General features: G+C 34.7%; 1 protein-coding gene and 1 non-coding gene across 5 annotated transcripts in view; both read left to right on the forward strand.

Annotated features, from left to right (window-relative positions):
• Positions 1 to 17,187, forward strand: part of SUPT3H (SPT3 homolog, SAGA and STAGA complex component) — a 652,600-nt gene that overhangs the window by 103,559 nt on the left and 531,854 nt on the right. The window lies entirely within an intron of this gene.
• On the forward strand, positions 999 to 1,102 carry LOC144458054 (U6 spliceosomal RNA). The gene has a single exon (XR_013487609.1). It is a non-coding gene; the product is annotated as a U6 spliceosomal RNA (small nuclear RNA).

The following is a 17,187-nucleotide window of genomic DNA, read 5'->3' on the forward strand; positions in this document are numbered from 1 at the left end:
GCTGGAGCTCTATCCCTTAGCTGCCTCTGGTAAGATAGATTTTTAATATCTGAGTGTGTATGTTATTATTCCCTCTTTGAGCTAATTTTGATGAAAATAAGGCTTAAGGTTTGCTTGCCAGCCCCTCCCCCCATATCTTCCCCTACATTATGATAGCTCTTTTATGTTGGATAATTTACTCCATTCAGTCTCCCCCACTCCTTCTTTTAATGCAGTTTTCTTTCTCACCCCTTTATTTTATTTTTTTTGGGTATCATCCCATCAAAATCACATTATATTCACACCCTCTTTTTACATATACTCCTTCTAACAACATTGAAAGGAAAAAAAATTGATTGACAAATAAAAACCCAGAGATAATTTTCAAGAAAAAAATTTATAAAGGTAGGCTGCTTAAAAAACAGGGGGAAGAAAGCATCAGTATCAAAAAAGATTATTTGCAACTGAAGATCAAATAAAGTAAGCTATTACAAATTATTTTACCCAAAAGAATTTTTTTTTGCTAAGGTTTATAACTTACATGAAATGAAATATATATTTAAAAAAATATAAATTAGTATTAGAACAATTAATAGAACAAGAAGGGTGCTAACAGCTTAATATAAAAAAAAATTAACAAGCCATAAATGAACTCCCCTTCCCCTTAATAAGAAAAAAAAAACAAACCAGGGACTAGATGGTTTTTTAAATAATCATGTGAAACATTTAAAGAATAATTAATTCCAATATTATATAAATTGTTTTTAAAAGAAAAGAGATCCTACCAAATGTAACCTTGCTACCTAAACTGGGAATTGACAAAGCAGAGAAAGAAAAATATAGATCAATTTCTATTCTGAATATCTATCCAGGTTTTAGAAATGGTAGATATACCAGTGAGAAGAAAAATATTAATGGAATAAACATGGGCAAAGGAAAAATAGAGCTCAGTTTTTGCAGATGATATAATGATCTCTCTCTAGAGAATTCTACAGGTTCAACTATATATTATCTTAAATGTGCTTGTTTCAGCAGAACATATACTAAAATCGAAAAGATACAGAGATTAGCGTGGCCCTTTCAGAAAGATGTCATGTAAACTTGTGGAGAATGTCTTTTTTTAATCAACTGAAGCAATAGCTTTAGCAATGTAGCAAGTTATAAAATATATCTACATCAACATTAGCATTTCTCTGTGTGACTTCCATATTCTATCAAAGGCACTAACTTCCATCCCTTCATATCCAAAGGTTAATAATCTCAGTATTATCCTTTCCCTCATTCCACACATCCAGTAAGTTGTCAAATTTTGCTATTTCTACCTCTGTAATATCTTTGCCTTCTGACCTCTTTTCTTTACTCAACAGGCCCTCATCACCTCTCATCTAGATGATTGCAACAGCCTTAGTTCATATCCCTGTCTCAAGTTTCTCAGTAATCGAGTTCATCCTCCATGTTTCTGTCAAAGTAAAATTAAGTGTAGATCTGTTCATGATATTCCTTAATCAATTTCAGTGGCTTCTCTTTACCTCTAAGATAAAATGAAAACTTGTTTGTTTAGCTTTTAAATTGCTCCACAATCTGGTCCCAACCTGTTTTTTTCTTCCTCATTGTACATTTACATTCTTCCCTTTACCCTGTGATCAACCAAACTGTCCTTGACTCAGTTTTTCATAAAGCCATTCATAAAGTATCCCATCTCTTTGCCCCTGTACTGGCAATGCACTCCTTTCTTATCTCTACTTTATTTAGTTCTTCTCTTCAAGGTTATAAGTTTATTTTGGGTAGAGATTATTTTATTTTTTGTATCTGTGCCTGGGACCCCAAGGACCTAATAAATACTTGCTGATTGATTACCAACAAAACCCAGTAGGATCAGATAGAAAGAGAAATTTTGTTCATTATTATCTTTAGCATGCATAAAATATTTGGGATTCTACCTAATATGAAATATAATGGAGGTATGGGAAAACAACTACAAACTCTTTAAAGAAACAAAGAAAGATCTAAATACTTGGTAAAATATTAATTACTAGTAAGTAAGACCATGCCAGTATAGCAAAAGGCATAATAAAGGCAGCTCGGTGGCAGGGTGCTGGCTGTAGAGTCAGGAAGAATCACCTTCTGATTTCTCCTCAGGCACTTAATAGCTGTGTGTTCTAGAAAAGTCACTTAACCTCTCCCTGCCTTAGTTTCCTCATTTGTAAAATAGGCATAATAGTAACACTTACCTCCCAAGATTATTGTCAGGATAAAATGAGATATTTGTAAAACATACAAATGCTAGCTATTATTTTTAAAAATGGCAATACTGCCCACATTAATTTTTTAATTCAGTGCCATACCAGCTAACAATGACAGTTCATCTAGAGGGATGAAAAGGTTAGGAATCTCAAGGAAAATAATGAAAAATATTAATAATGAAGAGACCCTAGCTGTACCACCAGATATCAAACTCCACTACAAAGTAGTAATCATTAAAACTATTTGGCACTGATTAAGAAAAAGGTTGATCGATAAAAAATAGTAGCACATGATCCAGAAGCAAATTAACATAGTTTTTGATATAGATACATCTCCTTTTTCCTGGAGTGTGGACTAACCCTTCAGAGGAAACTGGAAACCAGTCTAGAAAAAATTAGGTATGAAATGGCGTCACACTGTATATTCAGGTAAGCTTTAAGTGGATGTATTGTTTAGATATAATGATCAGATAACAAACTAAAGTATCAAGGAAGGTAAAACTTTTTGCAACTGGATGGAAACTGGTTAATGACCAAATAAGTGAGAGAGAGAGAGGGGCAGCTAGGTGGCACAGTGGATAGAGCACTGGCCCTGAAGTCAGGAGGACCTGAATTCAAATCTGGCCTTGGACCCAAACACTTGACATTTACTAGCTGTGTGACCCTGAGCAAGTCACTTAACCCCAATTGCCTTAAAAAAAAAGTGAGACAGAGGATCACAGAAGAGAAAGTGGTCAATTTTGCTTACATGAAATTATATACTTTTTGTACAAATATCATGTAATTAGAAGGCAAATAGTGAGAAGGAAAATATTTTTCAGCATTTTTCTCTGATAAAGGTCTCATATCCAAGATAAATAAGAAAGGAATTCAAATGTGTAACAAGAGCTATTCCCTGGTAGAGAAATGATCAAGGGATATGAACCTGTAGTTCTCACAGGAGAAATTTTAAGATATCAGCATATATGTAAAAAAAAATGCTTCTAATTTCTATTAACTAGAGAAATGCAAATTTAAACAACTTCTGTGGTTCCACCTCATACTTGTCGGTTTGACAGTGTAAGATGGGAATAAGAGAAAATATTATTTATTGGAGGAGCAGAGGGAAAACTGGCACAATAATGTACTGGTGGTGGAACTGTGAATTAGTTAAAAGCAACATGGAGCTGTATCCCCCTAAAGTCACTACACTTTGCAATGCCTTTGACCTTGAAATTCTACTAATTAACCTATTTCTTAAGGAGATCAAAGAAACAGGAAAGTGATCCATCCATACAAAATTTTTTTGTCACAGTTCTTTTTGGTATGGCAAAGAAATGGAAGCTAAGGGAGTCCCCTTTAATTACAGAATTGTGGCAATGTAATATTGTTTTTCCTAAGAAATGGTGAAAGTGATGGTTTCAGAGAAACCTGGGAAGACGCAGATGAATTGATGCAGAATGAAACGTGAAGAACTATACATATGTAATCCCAACATTATACAGAAAAACAGCTTTGTAAGACTTAAGAATTCTGCTCAATTGTATGAGTGACCAAGATTCTAGAGGACTCATGATGAAACTTACTACCCACTTACTGATAGAAAAATGGTAGATTAAATGTGCAGAATGAAATTTACACATTATGGGCATGGCCAATGTGGAAATTTGTTTTCTTTGACTTTGATTATTTATTATAAGGTTTTTGGTTTTCTTTTCTTTTCTTTTTTTAATTGGGATAGTCATGAGGAAGAGGTTGGATGGGGATAGAGATTACAAAAAAAGCAATAACAGGTAATATTTATATCACTTCAAGATTTGCAGAGTGCTTTGCCTATTGTAATCGCATTTGTTCCTCTCAATAACCTATGAGGTAAGTGCTATTATTATCTCCATTTTACACATAAGGAAGTTGAAGCTGAGAGAGAAGAATGAGAAGTCATTGGAGAATTTAAAAAAATATATACAGAAGAGAATAGAAGGAAAGAAGGAAATATAGACAGAACTGCTTTGAAGGAGTTGTGTGTTGAATTCAATATATACTTAAAGAAAAAGGAAGCTGCACATAAGAATTTCAAATTTATATGTATGATCTTTTTTTTTTTACTTGTTCTTATTCGTATACATAAATGCTTTTTTAATTTAGTGGTATTCTGAATAAAAAAAGCTAAATTTAAGACAAACAAAAACACTTTACAATCTGAATCCATCCTATTTTTTCCTATTCAGTTGCAAATTACGTACTTGTTACCCTGTACATTTTAGTCAAGCTGACCTGTTCACACCTTATATACAATATTAAGTGTCCCCCATCCATACCTTTGCACAGGCTAGTTCTCCATTCCTAGAATGTTTACTTTTCTCACTTATGCCTCATGAAGTCTGAACCCTCTTCGAAGCTCAGTTCAAAGTTCTATCTTCTCTCTGGTCTTTCTTAATCTCCTAGTTATTACTGTTCTATCTGAAGTTACTTTATTAATTTTGTATCTTTTTTATCTTTACTTATTGTTGAACATTGTGTTCTTGTCCCCAACATAATGTATGCCTCTTTAGGGCCGGGCCTTTTTAGTTTTGTATGATCACTTCCTAAAGTTATAGTGCTTGGCAAATAGTGAACAATAAATACTTGTTGAATCCAACTTTTATTTTAGTCACTAGACATTTATTTAGTTCCTACTATATGCCAGGCTGTGCTGTGTTGAAGATACAAACATGAAAAAAGCTCCTGCCCTCAAATAGCTTACAATCTTATGGGGGCAGACAACACACAAAAAAAGAAACCAAAAAGAGAAAGGGGAAAGAAGGTACCAAGAACGGTGGGACATTATGGAGACCAAAGGAATGCATAGGAGGGAAATGAAGATATGGCAAGCTTGGGTACTCTCCTTAAAGGAAGATTCTGGGAGGAGCTCTTTGCTTTTAATGTTAAAGATTGAAAGAATTGGGTGGACTACAGAAATGGGTTGCACATAAATCTGTTTCTATTTTAAATATAATTGGTGTAAATACTCTACTGCTAAAATGAAAACCAGTCATTGTAATCAATTCTTTGTTTTACTGTCAGTATTGGTCTTTACTATTGAGAGATTCATCAATGAATATCATACTGTCTTGTCTATAATGGTTTTGTGAATCTAAAACATATAAGATCATAGACTGAAAGATGGAGGGGACTTTAGCAGTCATCCAATCCACCCTTCTCATTTTACAAAGAAACAGGCATGGAAGGGTTAAGTGACTTGGTCGGGGTCATGGAGGTAATAAGAAAGCCGGGTAGGGGAGGCTGTTTGAATCTGTTATGTCTATTTTCCCCAAGGCTCTCTCCTGGTCACTGTTCTGTTCTATCTCTGTACCCCTTCTCTTAGTGATCTTAATAGCTTCCGGGGTTCAATGATCATATCTATTTAGATAGCTCCCATACCTTTATATCTAGCCTAGTCTCTCTCCTGATATAGCCCCAATATACATCACCATCTGTTTGTTGGACATATGTCATATGTCACATAGACATCTCAAACTTAGCATTTCCAAAAACAACTCATTATCTTTTGCCACATGGTCCTCCTTTTCCCACAGGTGACATGCTCCCTGGACTTTCCTTTTGGAAGAGTGCTCCAACCTGGCTGTCCTTCTTTCTCTTCCTGTCTCTGCTTCTGATTCTCTGGACTTAGACTCTAATACCACGCTCACTGCCAATAATTCCTATCCCTTCCCTCCTTTTCTTATCCTTTTTGTTTATTGTATTCTTGATTATAATGTAACTCCTTCATGGCAGGGGTTGTTTTTTCTTTTTGCTTATATTTTGTCTTCCTAAAGCCTACCCATTAATAAGTGCTCTTTCCTTGGCTTGGCTTTTCTCTTTCTCCTCACCCATATCTTTTCAAACAAGTCCTTCATTTTTTCATTTAATATTTTTGAGAAAGGTTTTAGGAGTGTTACATATTTTTTATAATGAGGGTTAACAAGTCCTATTTTCACATTCATTAATCATCCAGCTCTAAGGGAGATTTCCACATTTCCATTAATTTCGAATAAAAAATCCCTAATTTATTTTTAAAAAAGCCTTAAAAAACCCTTTTAATCTAGTGGGAGAAGAGGGAAATGTAGAAAATATTTCAAATAAAGATAAAGTTTGTTATACACCAGAGTCTCACTGGAACTTTTCACAGTATAGCAGAATTATAATCAGGCAAATCCATCTTGGTTTATGTATAGAGTTGTTGAATTTATGGAAATTCCAACTGGCTGTATTTGAAGGTTTGTTTTTTTTTTTAATCTATAAGGTGACCTAGGGGCATAGATCACTATTATCCTTAATATTAACGATGGAGTTTAGAATAAATGATTCTTAAAATGTATTGTAGGCAACTCGTACCTTAACATCTGTATCTTACCACCAAAAGACAGTCTGATCTGTGATTTGGCTCTTCTGTTTTTCTGCTATTGTTGTCTCTCTAATTTGGTAGATTTCATTAATATTTTCAGTGTATTAGCTTTTTTAATGTACATTAAAAAACAAAACCCAATATTAATTAAAGTGTAATGAGAAATCCTAGGATAAAAAATTGCCTTTTTTTTTTTTGTGAAGGAAATAGCTAAATAGTGCAGTGGATAGAGTAGTGGGCCCAGTCTGAAAGACTTAACATTCAAAATTGCCCTGAGACACTTATTGAACTGTGTGACCTTGAGGAAGTCATTTAACCTTAGTCTGCTTCACTTTTCTCAGCTGTAAAATGGGGATTATAATAACACCTATCTTCTAAGATGGTTATGAGGATCAAATGAGATGCACTATTTCTAAAGTTACATTTGTACAGTGCATGTTAGTAGGTACTTAATGAGTGCTTGCTTTCCTTCCCTTTTCCTCTTAATAAAGTTTATGGTAATCACCCATAGTAGGGTAATTAATTTTTCATTCTAAACCAGTGTCAGTTTCTGTTTTTCTTTTGTATTTATTTATAATTTGGAGCAAATATAAGAGGTATCCTTTATTTTAATATTGGGAGAAAAGTACCAACCTTTATGTTAATTGAGATCATTAACTTTCTATCAGCCTTTTCTTGACTTAGTTTGATTAACATCCAAATTAACATAGTAATCAGCTCCACTTAAATTGGGTAGTATGATGCATCATATGCACCTTTTTGGTAGGTTTACGACATTTCAAAGCTAAGTGAAATGGAATGTTTACTACTTATTATATACCTTATCTATCTTAATATTTTTATTACTTGTCAAGTTTACTTATAGCATTATTATTATTATTTACAATCTTGCCCTTATTTTCATTCTAACAAAAAGGTATGAGGTAGAAATAGAGGAAGTCATCTTGAGTATCTCAGTTGTGATTTGTTGTCAGCCCTGTTTGTCTTAAGACTTTTGAGGTCCAAATCAAATGAGACTATCTGTGTAAAGTACAATATAAATGTCAGTTATTATTATTATTATTGTTATTATTACTTATTTGAAAAACTATTAATAGTTACAAAATTAAAATTGGTCTCACCTTTTTCTGTTAGTAATTTCATATTCCATAAACTTCTTATAGGAAAAATTACATTGGGAATGAGGTGGTGTAATTGCATATATATTTTGTGCTTCTGTGATATTGATAGAGATAAGGAGGTGATATTTCAGATAACTGTTTACAATTCATGATATATAGTAATTGGGAATTTAAAGTATGAGTCTTAAGCCCTTTAATTTCAAGGGAAAAGAAGAATGAGTTTGGCGTAAGTGCTGTACTCCCAAACTAATACTATTAATATCTCCCCCACAGGGTTTCCAAATTACAAATTCTATATTGCTAGACTGAAGGGAATTTGAAAGTAAATTGGGGTAAGTCATAAATGGCAGTTGTAGATTAGAATGCCAGTTAGCTTTTGACTTTACATACTTGCAAATTCCTATTGTCTTTAATAAATAACTTTGATCTCTCCCCTCTACCCCCCATAAAGCCTCTGTTGACGTATATAAAAGGGGTCTAAAATGCGAATGTGGAGAGTGAGGTGGATGTGCATTATACAAGGAAATAATAGTAATAATACTAACTAACATTTATATATCACTTATAGCTTTGCAAGGTACTTTATATATTTTCTTATTTATCCCCATTTTACAGATGAGGAAACAGGTTTAGGAAAATTATTTGATCTGCTCAGAGTCAGGTATCTAATAAATGTCTGAGGCAGTTTTTGAACTCAGGTCTTCTTTACTCCAGGTCCAGTGTTGCCTGCATTTAACCACAGAGCTGTGTCAATTTTTTCTTCATATTCTTATCAGAATCAGCCTCTGTAGGAAATGAATACAAATATGGTATTTCAAGTCATATATGTGGCACTTAAAATCGAATGTATCAGTGTTTTAAGAATAAGAAATAACAGTTTCAGAAGTAGCAGCAAGGGTACAGCGGATAGAGCACTACACCTGGAGTCAGGAAGATTTGCATTCAAATCTAGCCTTGGACTTGTACTAGCCATGTGACCCTGAGCAAGTCACTTCACTGTTATCTGCCTCAGTTTCCTCATCTGTAAAATGGGGATAATATTACCACCTAATTCTCAGGGCTGTTGTGAGGATCAGTTTAGATATATTTATAGAACACCTAACATAGTACCTGGCAGATAGTGTGTTATAAATAAATGTTAATTATTATTATTAACTAATTATGAAAATATAAAAATAGGAAAAACAATAATTACTTTCACTTATCACATTATATATGATGGGCATATGAAGAGTTAACTGTAATAGTTACAGTCGCAGATTGAAACTTATTGTACTCTTAAATTATATTTGAGATAGTAAACATAAGAAGATTTCTCCCCTTCCCCCTCACATTTTCATTCACGCTTTGACATCTTAGTCAATAGAAAAATCCATCCCCAAATTTCCATCTTTTCTCCTTGGTCTATAGCCCAAACTTCTGATATATATTCTTCATAATAATTTCTTTAGTGTGGTGTGTTTTCAAATATTTCACTGCAAAAGACTAGGAAATAAAAACTTCCTTTCAAGAGATTAATTGGTGCAAACATAATCTTGCATGCATAATATATTCAAAGGCTGTATTCAAAGAGAAGTTATAATTTGTATTGGATTGCTGAAGGGACCACACAAATTTTATGTGGTTCTTTCATGGCTGTGAGAGACACTGTTGATTCTTTTTTTCTTGAGGACTTATTATTTCTAGATTCAGGAAGTAAAAATCCTCAGTTTACCAAGCTTCATTTATTTAAAGTTTTCTTTAATGGGCTTGACAGTATGCTAGAATTTTTTATTCTATTGTTTATGTAAATTAATTTTTAGTCTCTAAGTTGCCACAAAGTTTTAAACACTGAGAAACTTAGTTTCCTAGAAGGAATAAAGGACTTTTCATTTAATATTTACCACGTCAGGTAGGTTTGAAGGGACCTTTGCCAATTTCTCTCTGACTTGAAGAAGATAACCTTTGTGGACTTTGAAAATAAGGCAACTTAGAATGAATATACATAAGAAGGTTTCAATGAAGATGCAGAAGGAGGAGACTGGCAGAAAGAATGAAGTTGCCATGGAGTTTTATATATTTTATGCTATGTGTAGCATCTTGAGCTGTGTTTTAATCAGATCTAGGGTCCAGGTTATTTGTTATGTCTTATAAGAAATAAATAAAAACAATTTTGAAGCACCTACTGTGTACCAGACACTGTGCTAAGCACTATGTACACTAGGAAAGGTAAAAGCAGTCTTTTCCCTTAAGGAACTCATTCTCTGGCATCATGTAAATAACTAGGTAATAATGACTGTTATTTGTTATGTTGCAATTCAACATAGGTGTTACAAAATTCTCAGTAAAATCATACTTATGTTTATGAAGGGAGAAAGGGTGATTAAACATTTTTTAAAACACCTACTATGTGTTAGGCACTATACCGAGTGCTTTATATTATTTCCATTTAAGCAGTCTTTATCATTTTTACCTTGCAAAGATCCCCACCAATCAATCAGAAACATTTAGTGAGATTTTACTTTATTATAAGCTCGATGTTGGAAATTTTTCAGAGACATAGCTGCACCCTATGAGACATTATAGAAGTCAGCCACGGAAGGTATTTCTGCTGCCAACCTCCCAGTGTTCTTTAAAAGTAAACTTACTAACTAGGTCTTTCGTATCTCTAGCTTTTATGCCGTTAGAGAAGCAAAAGCAATAATATTGCTGGCGTTCTTAGCCATGTCATTATGTGTCCTTTCAGTAGCTTTTCAGTCTTGTTTACCTTGTTGGGTGAAGATGAGCATTGTCTTCTACTAGTATTTTTATGCTTTTGTAATTGCATTCCTTAGAGTAGATTTCTTAAATGCTTTTAGCATTTTTCAAGTTTAAGTTTCAGTGGACAGAGAGGAGATAACTTTTTTTTTGTGTTGGTTTTTTTGTGTTGGTTTTTTCAGGGGGCTCAATTCTAGCATATTATTGAAGGGACTATATATTTTAGTGATGTTTTGGCATTTTTTATAAAGAGGCTTATTGAAATTGCAAGTTTAATAGAGCCTAAAGTCAGGGTGTAGTAGAACCTTAGCATGTAGCAAGGTTGTTGATGATTGGTTAAAAAGTATTTAACATATGAAGGGCAGCTAGGTGGTACTGTGGATAGAACAGTGGGCCTGGAGTCAGAAAACCATAGTTCAAAGGTGACCTCAGATACTTAGTAGCTGTGTGACCTCCGGCAAGTCATGTAACCCCTGTATGCCTAAAATTGGAGAAGCAAATGGCAAAGCGCTGTAGTATCTTTGCCAAGAAAACCATAAGGATAATATGTCCATGGGGTCACAAAGAGTTGGACATGAGTGAACAACAACAACTTAACATGTCACAAACTTTATTGAAGACTAATCTTGGCCTAACTTTTTTTTTTAACTTTTAGGGTTTGAAAAAATTAACTGTTTCTTTTCATTTACCTCAATAGTCAATGGTCAATAAGTTGTCAATAAATATTTATTAAGCGTATACCAGGTACTGTGCTGAGCCCTGAGGATATAAAGAAATGAATGACATTCCTTCCCCTTAAGTAGCTCGCAATGGAAAAAAGAAGCTGAAAATCTGGATGAAAGGCATGGGAGTTGCGGGCTGGGCATGATGAAATCCTGTAGCAGGACTTGGGAATGATCTGAGAGTTATTTTCATCTTGAAGAGTGATGAATTTCTGAAGATCACGAAATCCAGGAGTTCTGCAGGGTAGGAAAGGATGAGGTGAATACCTTGATTGTCCTTCTCAAACAGAAGGTCTTGGAGGAGTCCATTATAGAAAGTCTTTTTAAAAATAACCTATTGTATGTTTGCCATGTTTTTCAAGTTAAGAAGCGAGATTTAGTATTGCTATGTTTACTTATAATTAATTAATCAATGCTAATGCTGGGAAAAACTGTACAGTGATAGGTTGTTTCCCTTTGGGGTCCTCTTCTCCCCTTCTCTTCTCTGTATCCTTATCCTTCATTACTTTCAAGCTACTGAATATGTAACAGATTAAATTCACATTTCAGTCCAGTTCAGTCCATTAAGAATTTTTTTAGATACCAACTCTGTGCAGCGCACTGTGGGTACAAAGACAAAGTGTACAAGAGTCCTGCTTTCAATGGGTTTACATTCTCTTGAGGATATTTTTTTGGATAAACATGTAAAGCAGGTAAGTTTGTATATTCATTTCAGTTCAACAAACATTAAGTGACTTACATGTTCCAGACTTACATATTAGGTATTGGACATACAAAAAAAAAAACAAAACGAAAACAAACAGGCGGGGTGGATAAAACCTGCCCTTATATAGCTCATTTTCTCTCTTAGGAGATGTTCAGATAATAGAATTTGTATGAAAATAAACAAACATAAATTATAGGCCAACTGAGTGGTTCAGTTTCTCTCTTATATATTCTCAATGTGTGTTAAATGACCCAAAGGTAGTTAGAAGAACATAAAATTTTCCAAAATTTTAGAACCCCTGGTTTATTTTGTATTAGGTTTAACTCTGAAATTTAGTGTCTTTCCTTCCCTTGAGAAATGGTCATTCTCATCGTTGACACTGGCTATTAATCTCCCCCTTCTTTTTGCCTTTCCTTTAGTTTAACCTGTCCTTTGAAATTTGCCTTTATAGAAAAATGAGTTGGGGGTGCAGGCAAAGTAGGGAAGTTCAGAGGAAGCATTTTGGGGGGTCCTTAGTTAACTGGGTGTAGTGGTGCATGCCTGTAGTTCTGGTTACTGGGGAGGCTGAACCTGGTGGATCACCTGAGCTTGGGAGTTCTGAATTATGAGAGATCTAAAAGCCCAATGGGTCTCCGTACTAGTATGACTCCAATATGATGGATGACCTGGGGTCTGGGGCCTACCAGTCTGCCCAAGGACGTGTGAACTGGACAAACTTGGTAACAGAGTTGGTTAAAGCTTCTGGGTGATCTATTAATGGGATTGGGTTGGTGAGTGGCTGCTATGCTTCCAGTGTGGCCAAGATGAGGAGACCCAGTCTCTTCCTTCCCTCAACATCTACCCTCCACCCCCCCAAAAAAAAGTATGTCACAGTCCCATTAAATTTTCTCTACTGATGTTTTAGACATTTTTCTACCTTTTTTAGTTAAACAACAGGCAGTATGATATAGTAGGTAGAGACCCAGACCTGGAAGCCAGTAAGACCTTAGTTCAGGGCCAATCTCTGATGCGTACTGGCTCTGTGACCATGAGCAAACCACTTAACCTCTTAGTAACCACCATGTAACTCTAATTTTAAGAGTTGTAGCACACAGTTGCAGGGTGCAGGGGGAAAAAGTCCTGGATTTGAAGTCAGAGGACCTGCGTTTGAATCCAAGGTCCATGATTTACCACCTGTGTGACTCTGCACATGTTACTTCATGTCCTTTGGCTTCAGTTTCCATATTTGTCAAATGAGAAGTTTAGCCTAGATGGTCTCAGAGTTACCTTCTAGCTTTAAATCTTTGATCTGTTCCTAATCCTGCTTCCAGTTCTTTCCAATGCCTCCTCTAGACAGCTGCCACAATAATATTTTTTTAAAAATATGCATGTCTTTTTAAAATTTTTTAAAAATTATTTTATTTTGAATTGTCAACAAATCACTTGCATAAGCTTTTGAGTTTTAAATTTTTCTCCCCCTCCGTCCCCACCTCCCTCCCAAAGATGGTATGCAATCTGATATAGACTATACATATACATTCCTATTAAACGTGTCTTCACATTAGTGATGTTGTAAGTAAGAATTAGAACCAACAGGAGGAACCACCAGAAAGAGGAAACAAAACACAACGAAGAAAAAGAATAGCAAATAGTATGCTTCAATCTGCATTCAAACTCTATAGTTCTTTCTCTGGATGTGGATAGCATTTTCCATCATGAGACCTTTGGGGATGTCTTAGATCCTTGTATTGCTGAGAAGGGTTAAGTCTATCAATGTTAGTCATCGCATAATGTGGCTGTTACTGTATACAATGTTCTCCTGGTTCTGCTCATTTCACTCAGCATCAGACCATACAAGTCTTTCCAGGTTTTTCTGAAGTCAGCCTGTTCATCATTTCTTATAGCACAATAGTATTCCATTACATTCATATACCACAACTTGTACAGTGATCCCCCAGTTTATGGGCATCCTCTCAATTTCCAATTCTTTGCATCCACAAAAAGCTGCTATAAATATTTTTGACCTGTGGGTCCTTTTCCCATTTGTATGATCTCTTTGGGATATAGCCCTAGAAGTGCTATTGCTGGGTCAAAGGGAATGCACATTTTTTAGAGCCCTTTGGGCATAGTTCCAAATTACTCTCCAAAATGGTTGGATCATTTCACAACTCCACCAACAATGCACTAGTGTTCCAATTTTCCCACATTTTCTCCAACATTTATCATTTTCCTGTTTTGTCATGTTGGCCAATCCGATAGGTGTGATGTGGTACTTCAGAGTTGTTTTGATTTGCATTTCTCTAATCAGTAGTGATTTAGAGCATTTTTTCATATGACTATAGATGGCTTTAGTTTCTTCATCTGAGAAGAGCTATCTGTTCATATCCTTTGACCATTTATCAATTGGGGAATGACTTGTATTCCTATAAATTGGACTTCATTCTCTATATATTTTAGAAACGAGGTCCTTATCAGAGAGACTGGTTGTACAAATTCTTTCCCAGTTTTCCACTTTCCTTCTAATCTTGGTTGCATTGGTTTTGTGTATGCAATTTTCAATTTAATGTAATCAAAGTTATCCATTTTACATTTCATAATATTCTCTATCTCCTGTTTGGTCATGAATTCTTCTGTTTCCATAAATCTGATAGGTAAACTATTCCTTGCTCTTCCACTTTGCTTACAGTATCAGCCTTTATATCTAAATCCTGAACCCATTTTGACTTTATTGTTGTATGCGGTGTGAGATTTTGATCTATGCCTAGTTTCTGCCATACTCTTTTCCAGTTTTCCCAGCAGTTTTTGTCAAAGATTAAGTTCTTATCCCAGAAGCTGGAGTCTTTGGGTTTATCAAATAATAGATTACTATAGTAATTGACTACTGTGTCTTGCATACTTAACCTATTCCACTGATCAACCACTCTATTTCTTAACCAGTACCAAGCAGTTTTGATGATTGCTGCTTTATAATACAATTTAAGATCTGGAATGGGTAGGCCACTTTCCCTTGCATTTCTTTTCACACAGTAATATTTCTATGACACAGGTCTGACAGTGGCATTCCCCTGTCCAAGCATTTTGAGTGGCTCTGTGTTACCCGTAGGATAAAATATAATCTCCTCAGTCTTACAAACCTTCTTCCAGTCTGCCTTTCTGGGCTCATTTCACATAACTGTCCTTCACATCCTTGCAGCCAAATTGTTCATGTTGTTTCCCAAACATGGCATTACATGTTTCAACATGTTGCATTTGGAAAGCCTTTCTATAATGTACTCCGTTCTCACCTCCACCCCTTAGAATCTCTGTCTTCCTTCTCAACTGAACTCAGGTACCACCAAAATGCCTTTACTGATGCTCCTTTAGTTATTAGTAGTTTCCCTTTTGCTCCTTCAAAAAAAGGACTGTTTTTCATTTTGTCTTTGTGTCCCAGCATTTAATACCATACCCTGTACATAATATGCACTTAAATGTTTATTGAATTGATTTGGCTTCTGATTACAGTGTTCCAGAAAATCTCACTCAGAAAAAAGTTTGATTGGATACGTGAATGGAGAAGGATTGTGGAGTCTAGGCGATCTCTGGGACTGCAAGTTTGAAATGTTCAGTAGGCAGCTGGTGATATGGGACTATCATTTAGGGGTAGAGACTACATAGAAAATAGATGATTGTCAAAAACATGGGAGCTGCTGTGGTTTTCAGTACAGAGAATGTAGAAGAAGAAGGGAAGAAGGCCTAGGACAGAACCTTGGGTAGTACCTCCAGTAAGGGGTATGATATAGATCAGGGCTTCTTAAACTTTTTCCCTTTTGGGTGATACCTTTTCACCCAAGAAATTTTTATGCAGCTCTGGGTATATAGGCATACAAAATAGGTATACAAATCAAACATTTACTGATAATAAATCATAAGGAAATTTATTTTAAAACAATTCTTTGGTAAAATGTAATCTTACCATTTATTAAAGATGAAAGCAAATTTGCATACTAATGAGATGGATGTGTTTATTTTTACATAAAGAATTAAATCTTGGCAGAATATTTGATAATGCAGGACGTAGTACATTTTCAACAATTTTCAGAGTTGATCGACATTTTGATTTTATAGTCATCAGTGCTGAGAATGCTGCTTTGCATAAATACATAGTACAAAATGACAGAAGTATGTTTAGGACCATTATCCCAAGCCAAAATTGATTTAACAATTTTTTAAAAAACTCAAGTTTTAAACCTGTGTTGCTTGGTAATTCTTCTTGAACTTTTAATGGCAGATGACTGATGTTTTTGATTTCAATTGAGTATGGTTTATGAACCCAACTTAGTTTTTTAGAATAAGAATTTGAAGGGAAGTATTTCTGAAACTGTATCTCCAGGTACTTTAGATGATCAGTTATAACTCTCACAATTAAATCTTTGGAAAGATTATTTTTAATTATAAAATCATCTGTATTTGTAAATACTTCTAAGGAACTGTTTTCCACTCTATTCTTCCATATATTAACATTTTTAGTAAAACTTAAAAGTAACATAAATATGTTACAATTTTTTTCCTTGAAGTGATGGTTAAATCATCGAGTTTTTAAAAAAAATCCAACAAATAACATAGTTTTGAAAGCCATAAGCCCGTATGAAAAAAATTAACAAAATTGTATTTTTGCTCAGTTAAAAGTACAACTACTTCATCTTTCAGTTTCAATAATCTGTTTAGATTTCACCCTCTTGAGAGCCACCTCACCTCTGCATGGAGTAATAAGCTTTTGTAATCAGAGTCATGTCTTTCCAAAGGTTTGAAAACAAACAACCGTTAAGGGCACGGTTTTTAATGAACTTAATGATTTTGATTGTATCGTGAAGCACAGTATCTAACTGGTGATATTTTTTGGCTATGAGTGCCTTCTGATGGATGATACAGTGAGTAAAAATGATATGTTCATTGCCACCAGCTTTAACTTTTGCTACGAATCCAATGTTCTTGGCCGTCGTTGCTCTAGCACATCTGTACAGACTCCAATGCAATTTTTCCACAGTAAACCTTCATGTGTGAAAAATTTGTCGATTTTAAGATATATATCTTTCCCTCTTGTGTGCCCTTCCAAAGGGTGATGAAACAATAATTCCTCACATATGCTTCCTTCATAGACATATCTTACATAAAGTAATAACCGTACCATGTTAGAAATATCAGTTGTTTCATCTAACTAAATTGCAAACTTTGGGCTGCCTTTAAGCCTGGTAATAAACTGCTGCAATTGGTCATTACTAATTTCAGAAATTCTTTTGGAAATAGTATAATTTGATGAAGGAATTTTACAAATTTTATCCCCATGCTTTTTCCCATGAAC

Source organism: Phascolarctos cinereus, unplaced genomic scaffold (assembly GCF_003287225.1).
Source record: "Phascolarctos cinereus isolate Bilbo 61053 unplaced genomic scaffold, phaCin_HiC Scaffold_5;HRSCAF=322, whole genome shotgun sequence".
In the NCBI taxonomy this organism is placed as follows: Eukaryota; Metazoa; Chordata; class Mammalia; order Diprotodontia; family Phascolarctidae; genus Phascolarctos; species Phascolarctos cinereus.